We start from the raw sequence: 15,823 nt of genomic DNA, 5'->3' as shown, positions 1-15,823 counted from the left end.
TACCTGGCCTGCAGGTCTCAGTGGAGGCGTGGCCTCCCTAGAGCTCATGGTCCAGCTGGCACCTCTTCTTGCACCTGAGGCTGCCTGTGCCTCCCCATCACACCTGCACGCTGCCTGCTGTGCCTTGCTGCCGGTCCACCTCTGCAGTCATCACTCTCATTTGGCTGCGGATGACAGAAAGCTGGACCTGTTAGCATAGGCAGCAGGTAGGCATGAGCCAGAACCAGGAAACACCCAGGCTATCAGCTACCATGGTAAAAACCCAGATGGCCCACACCTTAGGCTTAGGATTACGATAATGGCTCTGTGTCTTCCTTGTGGAGTTCACTCCCCATATGGAGGTTGGTGTGCCCCACCCCCTGAAAGCACAATGATCTCCACTGGCCCTGCTAAACCAGGAAGGGCAACAAAGAACAAGACTCAGACCCTGCCTTCCCACACCCAGGCAGTTACTGTACAGTTGCCAAACCATTTGGGGAGTGACCACAGGGGAGGGCCTCAGTCTGGGGTCCCCTAGTAGCCCCACTGCACTGGATAAAACCCCAAGCCAGACAACTTCCACACAGCCTTTCCCCAAACTGCCAGCCTGGGTTGTTCCACTTTGCTAAGAAATCACTCCTTGTTTTCTTCCTACTCTTCGTGGTTGTTTTGATGTATCAGGATAGCATCCTAACCACAGACGTACCCAAGATCCGAGGAGCATCTGGAACGCCCCAGCCACTGGCAATTGGACCTCCTTCAACACAAAAGGGGATGTACTTACTGGTTCTTCCAACAGACAATCCAGGCCTGAGCCTGCTTCAGGAATGTCTGGATCCAGGAGCTCATACCATGTCTTAGGGCTCAGCCTCCCTTCCTCCATTCCTCTGCTCTGCCTTCTGTGCTAACAAAGACGGCAGTCCAGGCCCCAAGGCCATAGTGCAGCTGACCAGTAGTAGAAGGAGGTCTCTTTCCCACAGCAAAAGTCACACTGGTCAGCTTGGGTTGTGTGCCATCCCCCATCTGGTCACTGGCTGGAACCATGGAATGCTGTGTTAGCTTACCTCCGGAACCAGGAAGGGCCCATCACACAGTCCAAGTGCATGGGAAGGGGGTTTGTCTAAAGTCACCAGAAAAGGGGTGCAGGACAGGTGAGAACCTTAGAGGCTCCTGCTTCCCCAGCCCCGGAAGGAGACTTCACTGGGCTCAGGGGCCCTCTTTTCTCTCTTCTACTTCCAGGACCCAATGTGTGCTGGGTGTGGCCCCTCACTGACTACCTCCTGCAGGTCAAAGCCTGTGCTGGGCCTGGGGGCTACCAAGAGCAGAAGACAAAGTCATCAGGAGGTGGACACACACACAGGGATGCTGAGTGCCTGACAGGAACAATCACAGGGGCCCAGACACTGCCTGAGGCCCAGGAAGCTGCCTGGGGAGCAGAAGACCTGAGAGCCCAGGTCCAGTCTGATTACTTCCAAGACCTGGCAGAGGGAGATAAAAAAGTGGGGGGTGGGGGGCGGGAATGGGAAGAGCCAGGGGACAGCCCTGGCCAAAGTGTGAGGTTCAGAGAGAGGTGACTGACTCAGAGAGCCAAAGCAATTCAGGGGTGGTTAGACAGAAGCCCACGCAGTGACATGGGGATGGAAAGTTGGTGGGAGAGGGAGTCAGAGACAGAAGACTGGCAGAAGACAGCAAGACCCAGCAGGTCTGGGCCACAAGGCAATTGGGCCGTTATGGGAGGCAGGGATCCTGTGCTGAGGGCTGGAAATGCCCTGCTCTACACAGTCAAAGTCACCTCACCCATCAAGGTGGGCTGCATCACGTCCTTGTGGGATAGCCTGTTTGTAAATATCAGCCACCAAGTAAAGAAAAGGCTGGACACTGGGCTGGCTCATTGCTTCTGGAACTGTCTTCCTTCTGCACTGAGCTGAAAATCAGTTGCAGGTCTCAAAGTTTGCCCAAGCTCTGTGGCTAACCAGGCCCCACATCCCCAGGCAGCAAAATGCAGCTTCCACCCCCAGCGCAAACCAGAATTACTCGTTTCCAGCAAAATCTCCCTGTCTGTATAATTAATTTGTCATAAGTGTGCTGTTAATGGAGGCTGGAGGTGAAGGTCAGCACTGGTCTCGTCAGGAAGGAAGTTAACTAGCCAGCATTGAGAGAATGATGATGTCCACCATCCTCTGGTCCTCGCACTGCTCCACCTGCCCTGCCTCCCTGAATACTGAGGGAGCCCGCAGCCCAGCCTATGAGGGGGAGGAGGAATTTGTTCCCTGACTTGGAAATGGTTTTCCAAACCTCCAACACCTGCTCATAGTGAGATTATATTCCTCACCCTAGCTGCTTTCCTCCTCTTGTGGTGACCCCAGATGGAACCCCTCACCTGTGTTTTTGGCAGACAGCTTAGAGCTGGAATAAAGAGCCTAGCCTGGCTCCAAAAGTCAGAGCATTTTGACTTCATGTGACAGAAGCTTAGCTCACCCAGGCTTAGATGAAAAGGCAATTTATTTGCTCACAGAACTGGCAAATCAAGCAATACTTGGATCCACAAGTGGCTGAATCCAAGAGCTCAGGCCCTGTTTCTAGTTTCCTTTCTCTCCATCTCTCTGGGACTGTCCACTTGGCTACCCAATGTGTAAGGTGCCCCACCTTAGGAATTCCACCAGCTTAGAAACTTCTTCAGTAGTGGCCTGTAACTCACAGAAAACCCTATGCAAATTCCCTTACTTATTGTAAAAGGTATTTTCCCAAGACAGTTGTGACAAACTCCAGATAAAAAGAAACAAACACAAAAGATGAAGAGAGAATGCAGTGAACAGAAGAAAACTTCTAGGGCCTATCACCAAAAGGGTCGAGGCATGAGGGTGCCACTGCCAGGACGCAGGAATGGCTGGTTCAGTAAAGGAAACAGGGATAACCCCAGATGTTATAAGTGTGGAGGCAAGAAAATAAAATAAAATGAAATAGCAATAGAAGCCCTGGAAGAAAAAGTTGAGAAAACGTTAGGCAGATGTAGAGGAAGATTTGTTTATAAGATGGACAATAACAGGACTGAAAAAGAAATTTACGGGATTAATTGAGTAAACCTTGTGTCTCTTAAGTATGGAAAAAAAGTATAATTTCTAAAAATTTCCTCAAATGGAAAACCATGAATTTTTAGAGGAAAATGCTCTACCCACAACACCTGCCAGATGGAATATCTGAAAAGCAGAAATAAAGAAAAGGTTCTAAAAGTCTTGGATAACAAAAAACGATCGCCAGAGCCCAGTGGTGTAGGACAGCTGCACAGGTGCCTGGAGAGTGGAGGACATTTTCCAAGGAAATGGAGAAGGATCAGTTAGCAGGATTCTCCTTCCAAGCCCTTTCTGGGGGACAGACTGGTGGGTGTCCCCTCCTACAACAGGGGCACAGCAAGAATGCCCGAGTGGGGAAGAACGCACAGGGGACAGGACACAGAATGTGGGGAGCAGGGTGCCATGGCTGGCTGGGGGTGGAAGAATGTGGGAAGGAGTTTTTATGCTCTAATGGGAAAAAAGAAACCAAGGTTTTTTAAACTGTGTTTAAGCAAAGCAAAGTTTTTAAAACTGTTTTTGCTAAAAACAGTGGATGGAATGTTGCAGATTCATAACACTTTAGAATGAAAACAGAAAAGCTGTACTTTTTTCAGGAGTTTTGTTTTTGGGCTCTTCCTCTCCCCCTCCCTCTCTCCTTTTCTCTCTTTCTCCCTCCCTACCTCCCACCCCTTTCTCTTGCAAACAAACAGAGTTCAGGTAAGAGGCCTCATCCGGCAGCTGGGACAATCTGATCAAGGACCTGTCACCCTTCATCTCTCAGTTTGGCTTCTTACAGACTCTGCTTTCTAGGAGTCTAGCCACAATGAGTTTTGCCCTTTAATGACAAAGTGGCTGCTGTGCCTCCACAGCTCACATTCCCACAGAGGGCAAAAGTCCCTTCTAAGCCACCCTGGGATTCACCATGTCCAATTGGCCATGGGATGACAATTGATGGTTAGCTGTGACAAATCTGGGCCCAGCCCTGATTGGAGGAGCTTAGATGTGAGGGACTGACTGGGCGTAGGACATTTTCTAAGCACCTTTAGTAGATGAGGAAATCAGGCTAATGGAAGGTAAGCAGCTGAAGACCACTTTAGAACCAGCTCAGCTGGCCAGCCCACTGGCCAGCACTAAGCACTGCATCTTCCAGGCATGGGTGAAGAAGTGGAAGGAAGGCTGGCGCTATGACAGCCAAGGCAGTGTCTGATGCCGTAAGCAGCAGGACCAGCATTTTGCACTCTGCAACAACACCTTCCTTCAAGAGTTCCTGAGGGACGAGAGTGCCCTGGATACCTGTGCTGTGCATATGCAGCACAGTGCAGCTACTCTGGCTGATTCCCAGGGAGCCTCTGTCCATAGTGGTAAACTGAGGCTCAGGGAGTTTGCCCAAAGGACAGAGATGAGCTTCGAACCCAGGCCTCTGCTCTTACACATGCTGCTGAGAAAGCAGCCTGGCTCTCACACCTGATCCCGCTCTCATGGTCACCCCCACGTGTCCCCTCACAAGGACCCTTTGGCCTGGGGAGGAATGACTCAGCAGAGGAAGGTGACAGAGCTCTGAAAGCAGGAGTGTCAGATGACAGGGTCAGGCCTGACAGGGTTCAGGTTCTGGCAAAGCTGAGTCACCAGCTCTGTGGGAGGCAAGGGTGTGTCCTGGAAGCTGGACTGCAAGGTTCTGGTTCTGAACCTCCATCTGCACCTCCTGTTCATGGGACCCCACCCGCCAGCCCATTTAACATCTCCAAGCCTGCTGTAGGTACCCCGTGAGGGCACCAAGCCACCAGGGGACCCAGGACAACCTCCCATCTCAGTGTCCCTAACTGGATCATCTCTGGGAAGGCTGCTTCACAATGTGTGGCACAGGCACAGCCTCAGAGACATCACAGCCCAGGTGGATGTGACCTGAGTGTCACCTCTGACCCTCAGTCTCCTCCTCTGTACAATGGTACAGAGGTGAGTTCAGTGCTCCCCTGGCGCCCATCGCCCACGGGGAGGGTGAGGCCCAGTCCTGTATGTGATTCTCCGTCCGGGGGCCTGGGGACCAACATGGGGCCTGGGCAGGGTTTGCTACAGCTTTCTCCAGCCCCCCGCAGCCCCCAGGCTGCGCTCAGAGGGCACCAAGGGCCCAAGGTGTCCAGGGGACCAGGCCGGGCTCCCCTGCGCCACCTTCTGGCCACTGAGGACGGCAGGAGCACCTGGCCTCCTTGGCCAGCGTAGAGGCTGTCCCACTGTCACAGCCTTGGGCCGAGCGCCCTCTGCTGGCCGTGGACCGCCTGGCCTGGCCAACACTCCAGTCCGGTCGTGAACTTCAGGGTTGAGCTCCGCTCACGCCTTCCAACAGCCGCCAGATGTTGCGTGTTCCCGTGGCTCTGGGCTGGGGCACAGCATGGAAGGTGTCCACAGACCCCACACTGCCCTCTCACGGGACCCCTCCAGGTGACGCCAGTGCCCCAAAATTGAGGGAAGGGACCCAGCCCTTCAGGGACTGATTTTCTCCATTCAGGGGGACCATTGCATCTGCCCTGCCTCCAAGCCCCCTTGCCATGCCTGTGGGAGGAAGGGGCTTACCTGTGCACTCAGCTCACCTGCAGCCTCGCAGCCCTGGTCCCTGCAATCGCCACGTCATCAGACTCCTCCTTGCACCCGCTCACGTCACCTCCACATTGCCTCTGTGGGAAAGGAGCTCCCACCCACTTCCTGCGGTGGGAAAAAGAGAAGCACAGAGAGGTTAAGCTACTTGCCATAGGTCACACGGCCAGTGACCAGCTCAGCAGGATTAGCTCCAGGGCACACAGTGAAGACAGTCTCTGTGGGAATCTGCATCTTCCAGCTGCGTGACCTGGGGCAGACACCTGGTCTTTCTGTGCCCCAGTTTTCACCTCTCCCTCTTCCGAGGGGAGCAAATACCCCTAGCCAGGTTCCACAGAGGGTGCAAGGAGCAAGTGCCTGCCCATCACAGTGTCCATACTGGTGCTGCTGATGCCCACCTCGCCCTGCCCAGCCCTCCCTAGGCTGCCCCATCTCAGAGCCCTGCATGCTGCCCTTTCCAGAAGTCCCCTGAGCCTCAGGCTGCCAGGCTGCCCTGGTTTCATTTTGACAGTCCCCTCAGGGCAGGATGCTTTGAGGCACCTGTTGCACTCAGCCCTGTCCAGGCTGGTGGGAGCAGCTTCCCCCTCTGTGCTGACAGCCCTGAGTGGCCCCATCCTCAACCTCAGCTCCCCCAAAACATGGCTCAGTGGCTGGGGCAGGGTGGGCGGGGCCTCTGGACGGGGATGGGGGGGGCTGCCTCCTCCCACCACTCTGCTGAGTGTCACCTTCCCCACCCAGCTCAGAGGTCACAGGAGACCGCTCCTGATGCAGAAGAGATACCAACACCTCCCAAGCCAGGCTGTGAGATTCCGCCACCTACCAGATGTGCATTGCACTTGTTGCACCCTCCCAAGTCTCAGTTTCCCCAGCTGCAAAATAGGGGCTTAATGAGCCCACTGTGGAGTGCTCTGAAGCGTGGGCAAGGGTGGACGCAACTGTGTTGTCCCTGTGCCCGTGGCTCCTGGCTTAACCATGGCCCCACAATAGCAAGCAATTGGTGTGACTTAGTGATGTTCTGGGGGTCAGCCTCCTCCCCAACCCCAGGTGGGCTCCTGGCCCTTTCCAGAGATGACAGAAGCAGGCCACGGGATGTGCAGGTGGCCCCTGTCCCACAGCCAGCAATGTGGACACACGCCTTGTTGCCTTTGGGGTCCTGTTTACTCTGTTACTTTGAGCAGTAACAGAGGCTGACACTGGCCAGGGGACCCACACCTGGCCCTGCGAGAAGCATTAGGAAGAGACCACTGGCCAAGCTGTCACATAACCCCGTCCTGGGGGACAGACTCCACATGTGGTAGAGGACAAGCAGAAGGTCACCACTGACCCTGGTCAGTCAGATTGCTGGGACTGGCCATGGGCCACACCTTCAGCATCTCTGTGTCCATTCTGGAAAGCCAGGACCCAAACCCAACAGGGCCTGGAGCAGGCTGTAGGTGACTGCCCAGCATCCTCCTCACGGTGTCCCCCTTATGGACAGAGGACACTGTGTGGGCTCCTTTCCTGCACTGTGACATTTATCCCCAAAGTGAATTGTCAAAATCCCCCTCTTCGTCCCCACCAAGGGCTTTGAAGTTCCCGTCTTCCTCAAGGAAGCCAAAGCGAGAAGAGAAAATCTCCGTGAATTCACTTTGCTCCCAACAAGTCCCACCTGCCCAGCTCAGTGGCCCCGTCACCCTGTGGCCACCCCCAGAGGACACGGCAGCTGCTCCATCAGGCTGTGACAGAGTTCTCCTTTGACAGATCTGCCATCTATCTGTGTGGGAGCCAGCCTGGCAGCTCCCAGATCTGTGGGTATGAATCACATTTTAAACTAGAAAGTCTCTGGATGCATGGAGAAAAGTCTAGAAGGAAATCAGCCCACACCGAGGGCTTGCTCTGGGTGCAAAATCCCAGCAGTGGACTTCCTTAGGTCTCCTCTGGGTTCTCTACGTTATCTGCAAGGTGCGTGTATCAGCTGGGCAGGTGCGAACACCTTCCAAGGTCACAGGGGGCTGTGGGGACACCCCCCCGCCCCCCGGGGGCCCTTGGACACTGTGGACTCTGGCCTGCGCTGAGGCAGCCATGGCCGAGGCTCTGGCCGCCAGGTGGCGCCCCTGGTCTTCTTTTGCAAACTGAGCCCAAACTTGGAAATCACAGGTTAGTGGGTCAAAGGTCGGGGTCCACTCAGCCCAGCAGCCCCTGGAGAGGACTAGTTCCTGAGGTCCCCATCTTTGTGGGCCCCTGGTCCCAAGTTAGGCTGTTCCTCTGCAGAGCATGGAGGGGTCATTCTGCACCTGCCCCCCTCCACCTGCTATATGGCCTCAAAGTGATATTCAACCCTGCCACCCATCACTGCAGGGCCAAGGGTACCTCGTCTGTTCTCTGAGCCCCTTCTCCTCATGGGCCCCTGTCCTGCCTCCCCTCCCCTCCCTCACCCTGGGTCTGCTCTGCAGCCAGGAAGCTCTGGTCTCCAGCTGTCTTTCTGTCTGCCTGTTTCTCTCTGTCTGTCTCCCTCTCATCCTTCCCACAAGATCACATCTCATTGTCCAGCAGTATTCCAGACCCTGTGATCTGTACAGGCAGATTCCCAGACTCTGCCCCTGCAAATTTCAATCCGGTAGCTCTGTGTGGGGCCCAAGAAATTGCATTTAGAACCACCCCAGCCGGAAACCCTCTGAGGTCAGATCAGGGCTCAGAATCAGCTCTAACACAGTGTGGAGAACTGACCTGACCCTGCTCAGCCTCATCTCCCCACCTCTTTAGGCCTCCATCCTCAGCCCCAGCCTTACCTGCCTCCCCTAAGTCCTTCTGCCCCAGGACCTTTGCACGTGCTTCATCTGCCCTTCTTTCTCCATCTCTTCTTGCTCGTGTTCAGGGTCACATTTCTAATGCCTCCTCCTCAGAAAGAGCCTCCCTGTCACCCCAGCCACTCTCTGCCACACCTCTCAATTAATTCCTTCTGAGTACTCAGTGTAATCTGTGATCACTTTATTTCCTCTTTCTATAGTTGCAGTCTCTCTTACAGGGATACTCTGTCAGTTCTCTGCTAAGTTCCCAGTGCCAAGAATGCCTGACCCACCAGAGGGACTCAATACACACGTGTGAGTGAATAAAGGAGCTTGGTAAATGACTGACACCGATGGGGTCTGGAAACCTGGACACTTGCCGTCACTTGGGCCTTCAAGGTCTAGCCCTGCCGTGGACTTCCCCTCTCTGCATTCTCTCCTTGACTCTCAAGACCAGATGGTGGCTCCTTTGTAGACCCCAGGCCTTTGCCCTGGCAGTGTGTCCCTCCTGCTCACTCTAGACGCCCTTTGCTCTTAACTCCACTGTCGCACTCACTGCTAAGGTCCTGCCTAACCTCCACCTCCACTGAGAGGGCTTCTTGAACACTTCCCGAGTCAGGTTTGGTCTCTGTCCTGTAAACACTGTCCCACCATTTGCTGGGCGCTCACATCCAGCCGAAAGCCTTGGGTGTCTCTAACCCGGCCATCTCCATGCTGGGGTCACACCTGTACCAGCCATCCTCAGACTCCAGTGGGTCTGCTAACAACTGGACAGATGCTGGCCCTGGGCCACCCCAGAGGTGTCACCTCGCAGTTGGGGTCTGGGGTATGGAGGAGGATTGGCAGCCCCTACTCAGGAGGCCCTGACACAAGCTGTGGCTGGCCAGCCTGGGGCTCACATCTGACCTAGCCAGGGCCAGGACGAAGCTAAGAACGGAAAGGCAGCAGTTCTGACCTTGGCCTCTCTCTTCAGGACCCAGTGCTGCAGGGTAGATGGAAACTTCGTGGTTGCCCACCTGGACCCAGGTGACTCAAGCCTCTCCGAGGCTGTGGGGCCCTGGGCAAGAGCTCCCTCTGTGCCTGGTTTCCTGTTGGTATGGACTTTGCAGGGACGCATGGGAAGTGCAGGAGGGAACACAGGCTTGTCTACCAGCGCCTGCTCAGCCGCCCACATGCTGGGTGCCCCTTTCCAGGGAAAGGAGGTGAGGCTTGTCTCTGGTCTGCTCCTCCCACACGGTGAGCTCTCCTCACAGCTGTGCCTTGGGACCTCGTTCCTCCCCACCATCTTCCAGTCCTCGTGCCAGCTAGATAGATAGGCCTCGTCCCATCCTGACGTGATGAATCTTGGGTGCTGCACCCCTGGGACCTTGTGTCCCCTGTGGTCTCCAGCTTACCTCCCTGCTGCCTGGAGCCTCATGCAGAGCGTGGGGCATGGACTCTGGACCTCAGCCTGGGTTCGAGTCTCAAGACATCAGGGGACTTTGGCCAGGACTCAGCCTGGGCCAGGTATTTACAGAGACCCAAGTCCCAGTCCAAGTGCTGACGTGGGGGCCAGTGGCCCTTGTAGTCGCCAGGTTAAGCACTGATTTTTCTAGTTGGTTCTAGCAGCTAAGGGTGGGGCTGAATGTGACTTTCCACCTCAGGTGGGGGCTGCAGGGAAGGTAGCTGACCCTCTCCCCTTTTTGCTGATGTTCAAGATCCATGCTGACCCACCTTTCCACCCTGGCCTCCGGACTTCAATCCCAGCCCTGAGCCCCCCCGGCCCCAGCTCACCCTCCCTCAAGAAGGCTGGGCACCAAGCCTAGCTCCTTGCCCCTCGCAGCTCTGAAGGCCCCGGCCTTCTCCTTGGTGAAGCAAGAAGGCCAAGCCTTCCCAGAGGCTTCCTAGGGCAAGGGCTTGGCCTGGACAGTTTTAGGAATCCCCAGGCCCTGCTGCTGTCATCTGCCCTCCCCAGGACCCAGCAGTTTACCTCAGGTTCTTGGGATTTTTCCCATCTCCTCAGCCCCCTGGCCAAGCCCCCATCTCTCTTCAAAGTCACTTCCCAGGCCTCTCTGCAGCCCTGCTACTCCCTGTGCTTATTCTCCACCCAGCAACCTGGAGTGCTTAGGAGATGCTATCTGCCTTAACCCTCAGGGGCTCCCTATTGCCCCAGGATGGAGACTAGACTCCTAAGCTGGGCCCTCAGTCAGTCACACCTGGTCTTCTCCCCCTTCCTCACTCCCCACCCTAAGATCAGCCTGCCAGACAAGCTTCCCGGCCAGTCCCTTGTGTGACCCTTGCCTCTGTTCCCTTACCACTTGTCCACGCAGCTCAGTATCACACACCTCAGGTGTCCCTCTTCTGGACAGCTTTCTCTGACTGGCCTATAGGGGGCTGGAGGGGGACCCTTCTCTTGTCTCCCATGCCATCTCTGGACTCAGCTGCCATCTGTCCCCCTGGAGACAACTGTGACAGGTGGACATGGGCCTGGAGCCACAGAAGACAGAGCCCAGCAACAGAGCCCCCCATGGTCTTGCAGGTCCCTGGGTGGGGTGTGCGTTTCTACCCCAGTCATATCTGGCTCAGATACCAAGGACTTAGGGTATAGCCTAGGAGCCAATGCCTCTTCTGTTCCTGTCACGGTCCTGGACTATGGTTCAAGGTCTCAGGGTGGGATACAGTAACAATGCTCACTCCAGACAGGTGAGCCTCGGGCAGGTGTGGGGTGCTCGGGGTGGTGCCCTGTGTAGTAAGTAAATAAACACAAGCACTTCCTTCCTGGCTTATTACCCTTCACCAAGTTTGTATTTCTTTTTCACATTTGCATCTAGCAAGTCCTGTGAGTGAGGCAGATGTTTAGGGACTATAAGTGACACCTCAGGGCCACCAGGATACCACTGGGCTTCCCGGCTTCAGGTCCTCCTCCCCACTTCTAGTCCACCTGATTGGAAGAAGCATGGGGACACTGGTGTGACCCAAGCCAGTCAGGGACTGCTCCAAGTGCTGCCAGCATCTCCCTGGGCCGCAGCCCATGGGGCAGCTCAGCCTTGTCCCTGCGCTGCCCCTCCCCTTCCTTGGACAGATCATTGAAACACCCCAGAGCGTGTTCACGACCCACAGTCATGCTGGACCCACTGACCTCCTATTGCCTGGAAAATCCATCCAGCAGCGTCCCAAAACTGGGGGAATGATTAACGGAGCCGGTTGGGGCTGGATCTCCTGCTGGAAGGTTCGATTGCTCAGAAACTCCCACTCTGGAGTAGCAGGGAACAGCCTTGCCCCATCGATGCTGTCCCAGCTGCTCAGGACTTTGACAAAGAAAAACTTTTACCCAGCACAGTCGTGCCTGCCTGTAATCCCAGCACTTGGGAGGCTGAGGCAGGAGAATGGAAAGAAAAGCACAGCCTTGCAAAGCAATCTGAGGAAGGCAGATGCTGGTGAATACTCCACTGCCAGGACAGCCCCAGAGTTGAATGGCACCCCCAGGGGCTGCCAGTTTTCCTAAGCACACAGTTGCACTAAATGCAGAGGAGTGCTGGGGAGGGACTGCACACTAGCCTGGGCCCAGTGGGCTGATGCCTCAAAGAAGGACCTCGGCTCTGGACACTGAGCGGAAAGCTTTGGCCAGAACACAGCCAAGGCCCAGAGTTGTGCGCTGTGCAGACCCAGGATGCTCAGGGCCAGAGTGAGGTGGCACGGAGCTCACTGTGGGCCCAGCAGTGTGGGGCTCTGCACCGCTTCACCTCACCCTGACAGCCCCTCTCAGGGACGTGGCTGAGGCCATGGTCACCTCTAGGCCATGGGTGTCAACATAAAAGGTGTAACCTTTGGGAGCCTGCCTTGGAGGTGGGGGGGGCACTGCTTTTTGCCCATGTGGAGGAAGCAGTAGGGGCAGTACTGTGTGGCTGGTTGTTGAGCACTCGTGCTCTGCTATTTGAAAGACCTTCCTGTGTGGCCTCAGGCAGCATTTAGTTTCTCTGCGTCATGGTGCCACCATCTGTCCAGTGACCATGTTAGCTCCTCCTTAAGGGGCGTGCTTGGACTCGGATCGGATCAGCACTCGAAAAGACGTATGTGTCTCATCTCAATCATCCTGGTTGCTGACCCTGGCCGCTTGCTCGGGGTCTAGAGTATGAAGCAGATCACTCACTACCCAGGGTCTTGACTGCATGAGGCGCCAGGGACCGGACTCAGGAGGGCCCATCATAAATTCTAGCTTAATCCCTTATTCTGTCAGGCCTCTGTTTCCCCATCTGAAAGCAGGATTAAGGGCTGAACCTGCCATAGCTCACCAGGTACTAGGTCCCCTTCTTGCCCCTGCACACATAGCAGCTCATTTAATTCTTGGCACTGCCCCATGAGCCCCTGCCCCAGGCCTTCTCGGGGCACAGCAAGGCCGGCAAGGAATGTTGGAGGGCCTGAACCCATTGAGTCGGGCACCCTCCCCCTATGGCTCCCTGCTCCTCGCTGTTAACCTTGGGCAAACCCCAACGGCCTCCCCAGAGCCCGGGTGTGTCTGAGCCAAGGCTGAGCTGCCCTGGTCAGGACCCAGGACAGCGGGGGCTGGAAGGCCACTAAGAACTGTTTTTATTTTGTTTTGTTTTGCTTTTTGTTTGCTTATCACCAGAGGGCACCTGTGAGCATTGCTTCTGGGACACAAGGGGGTGGAAAATGAGGGAGCCCCATCCTTGGAGGAATCCTGCCGGCTGCTGGGTCCCCTGCCTCAAAGTACTGGACAGGACCCCCTGGACAGTGGAGGTAAAGGAGTTAGGCCTACTGCACATGGTACAGAGCCAGGGTGCTAGGTATCTTAAGATTCCAGCCCCACATCGTGAGGCTCTGTGGCGTTGTGTGGACACCCAAGATCAGAGCATGAAGAAGGGACACAGACAAGAAGGCACCAAGGCTTAGACCATCAGAGGCCAGTGGGGTTCCAGATGCTTCTCGTCTGGGCCCCAACTGCTCAGCTGCATGAGCTTCTCCAAGGTGTGATGGGAAATCCCACCATCAGTACCCGTTCCCCATCCCCGACATCAGGTGTGGGCCAAGAGAAATCCCAAAGCAAACGCAGTAGCCACTGAGGGGACAGCAGCCGACGCCCCAGACACCCCAAGACTTCACTTGGCTGAGCTCACTGGGGCCATAGCAGAACTTCCCAGACAGAGGAAGTTACATCTCTCCTGATGTAACTTTATCCCACATCTCCTGTGAGCACAAAGGATACATGCTTCCAGACATCCAAGGGACACCTGTCCTGTCTGCCCCCAATTCTGTTTCACATTGAGAAGCCACTTCCGGTGGACAGGAAGGGAAAGAACCAGGTTCCTCACGGCTGAGATTCCACCAGCAAAGATATATGTCTTCCTTCCAGAAGAATCTGCAGGGTGGATGAGGCTCTCCTTTCTGCTTAAGATTTGCATCACTGCCCAGGGGGACATTAGGGCCACCCAATGACCACAGCCTGTTCCCAGACTGAAAGCACAGGATCTAGAGTCAGAGTCAGGACCCAATGTGTCTCTGCATGACCGTGGCAGATCCCCTGTCCCCTCTGCAGCTCCACCACTGCCTGGAAGGACCCTTAAGTGACCATGCCAGAGCGTGTGCTCTGTGGACAGGGGCCACATGTGTCCGGTCACCGTGGTGTCTTTGTGAGCACAACAATGCCTACACACAGGATACTCCACTAACGTATGTTGGAGCTGACTCAATGAAATCGAGGCGGCTGGTTGTGGTGGTGCTCACCCGTGGTCCCCGTTATTCGGAAGGCAGAGGTAGGAGGACCAAGGTCTGAGGTCACCCAACCAAAAGTAGTAAAGACCCTAAATTCAATCCCCAGAACTGCAAAAACTAAAATTGAATTAAAAAATAAAAATAAAACCAACACCCCTTTGAGCTGTTGGCTTTCACCATCCATCTGCCAGCACTGAGGACTTGAACACCCCTGGGCAGGGACTCCTTATTTTCCTTCCAGTATGGCTGCCTGGGCTGCCATCCCACCCCTAGGCACCTCCACTGCCAGGTGACAGGAGACACAGTCCCCACAACAGCCCTGACTGCAACCTTCTGTCACTGCTGTCACTTTGTGCCCTTTCTCCCAGCTTGGGACTTCCTCCCAGGTGTCTACAAGGCCTGGATGCTACTGCCTGCCACTTGTCCTGCATCTCATCCTCATGTGGGATGCAAGGTTGTTTCTTTGGGAGACCCAATGCTGCACTCTATCAACAAGGAAATTACTGCAAAATGCTTTTTACAAAATGATTCCCTAGTTTTCAATCAGTCAAGGTGTGAGGATTAGTCCACTTTCCAGTGTGCACATGCATGGAGAGGCATTAACCAGAGTGCCCCCTGATGACCAGTGTGGCCCTGGGGTGCTCCTGCTTGGGGATAGAGCTGTTGGAAAGCACTGAAATGCAATGTGAAGCTCAGCCGTCCAGCCTCTTTTCCCCTGGGCACCAGGAGTTTAGACACCACCCTGGGGCCCAGGGTGTGCCAGGCCTGGCCCTGTTGTCTCTGCCAGAGCAGAGGTTCCGGGCAGAGTGGCCCTGTGCTAATCTTGTCCTCTTCACAGACCATGGGACTGGACTTCAGCATGTGCACCGCCCTCCTGGCTCCCAGCTGTCCTGGCCTCTCCCTGGACGGCTCTGGCAGGACAGGTCTCCAGAGAGAACCTTGTTTCTGGAAGTTTTGATGTGACAGAGGGGCAAAACCAGAGGTAGCAGATGACAGGCTTTGCCGGATGTACCCCAGCCCCTTGCTGTAACGTGGACCCCTCACCCAGCTGCACCCCAGAGCACCTCACACAGCGGGTGGGACGTCTCAGTTGATAGTGCGAGTCAGGAACCCTGGGGTGTCGTCATCTCTTCTACACCTCACCTCAACATTTCATCCATCCCCAAGTCTAGGGGCTCAGCCCCACATGCCACCTAAGTCTGACCACCACCCCCACGCTCTGCTTCCCCCCATCTCTAATGCGACAGCTGAGAGATCCTTTGAACTGTCAGTGGATTGCGTCTACACAGCAGATGCACAGCAGGTGCAGACTCCCTCCCCCACCGTGAGGTCTGTGTGAGCCTCTGACTGCCCTGTCTGACAGGGTCCCCGGCTGCTGCTGCAGCACAGGTCCCCAGCTGGAGAAGGCTCATCTACACCGAGGCCAAACCAGAACCACCTAAAAGCCATGGCATAAGGCAGGCTGGAGCCAGGCTGTTTGGGTTCAAATCCCAGCTCTGTCACTCCTGTGTGTCCTGAGCTTCTTTAGCTTCTCTGCTCCCCATTTAGTTTTGTTCCTCTTAAAACAGGGGCAGTGACAGCTTCTTCCCCTCAGGGACACTGTAGAGCTTAAACCAGGGAACTCTGTCTCTGGTTGGGTGTCCCAGAAGAGATGGAGGAGGGGCATGGGAGGGGACACAGGCAGCCCTGTGGGCTCTCTCCTCCTTGGGAACTCTGGAGGCAGCACTGGAC

The 15,823-nt window shown here is 55.5% G+C and overlaps 1 long non-coding RNA gene across 1 annotated transcript; it reads right to left on the bottom strand.

Moving 5' to 3' along the window:
- Window positions 1-3,690: 3,690 nt before the first annotated feature.
- Window positions 3,691-9,914, bottom strand: LOC141423436 (uncharacterized). The gene is made up of 3 exons (XR_012448325.1): window positions 9,778-9,914; window positions 5,598-5,726; window positions 3,691-5,403 (listed from the first exon to the last, which is right to left on the bottom strand). It is a non-coding gene; the product is annotated as an uncharacterized lncRNA (long non-coding RNA).
- Between the last annotated feature and the right edge of the window lie 5,909 nt (window positions 9,915-15,823).

Source organism: Castor canadensis, chromosome 5 (genome assembly GCF_047511655.1).
Source record: "Castor canadensis chromosome 5, mCasCan1.hap1v2, whole genome shotgun sequence".
Classification (NCBI taxonomy): Eukaryota; Metazoa; Chordata; class Mammalia; order Rodentia; family Castoridae; genus Castor; species Castor canadensis.
The sequence above is the reverse complement of the archived record's forward strand: the minus strand, read 5'-3'. Positions and strand labels throughout refer to the sequence as shown.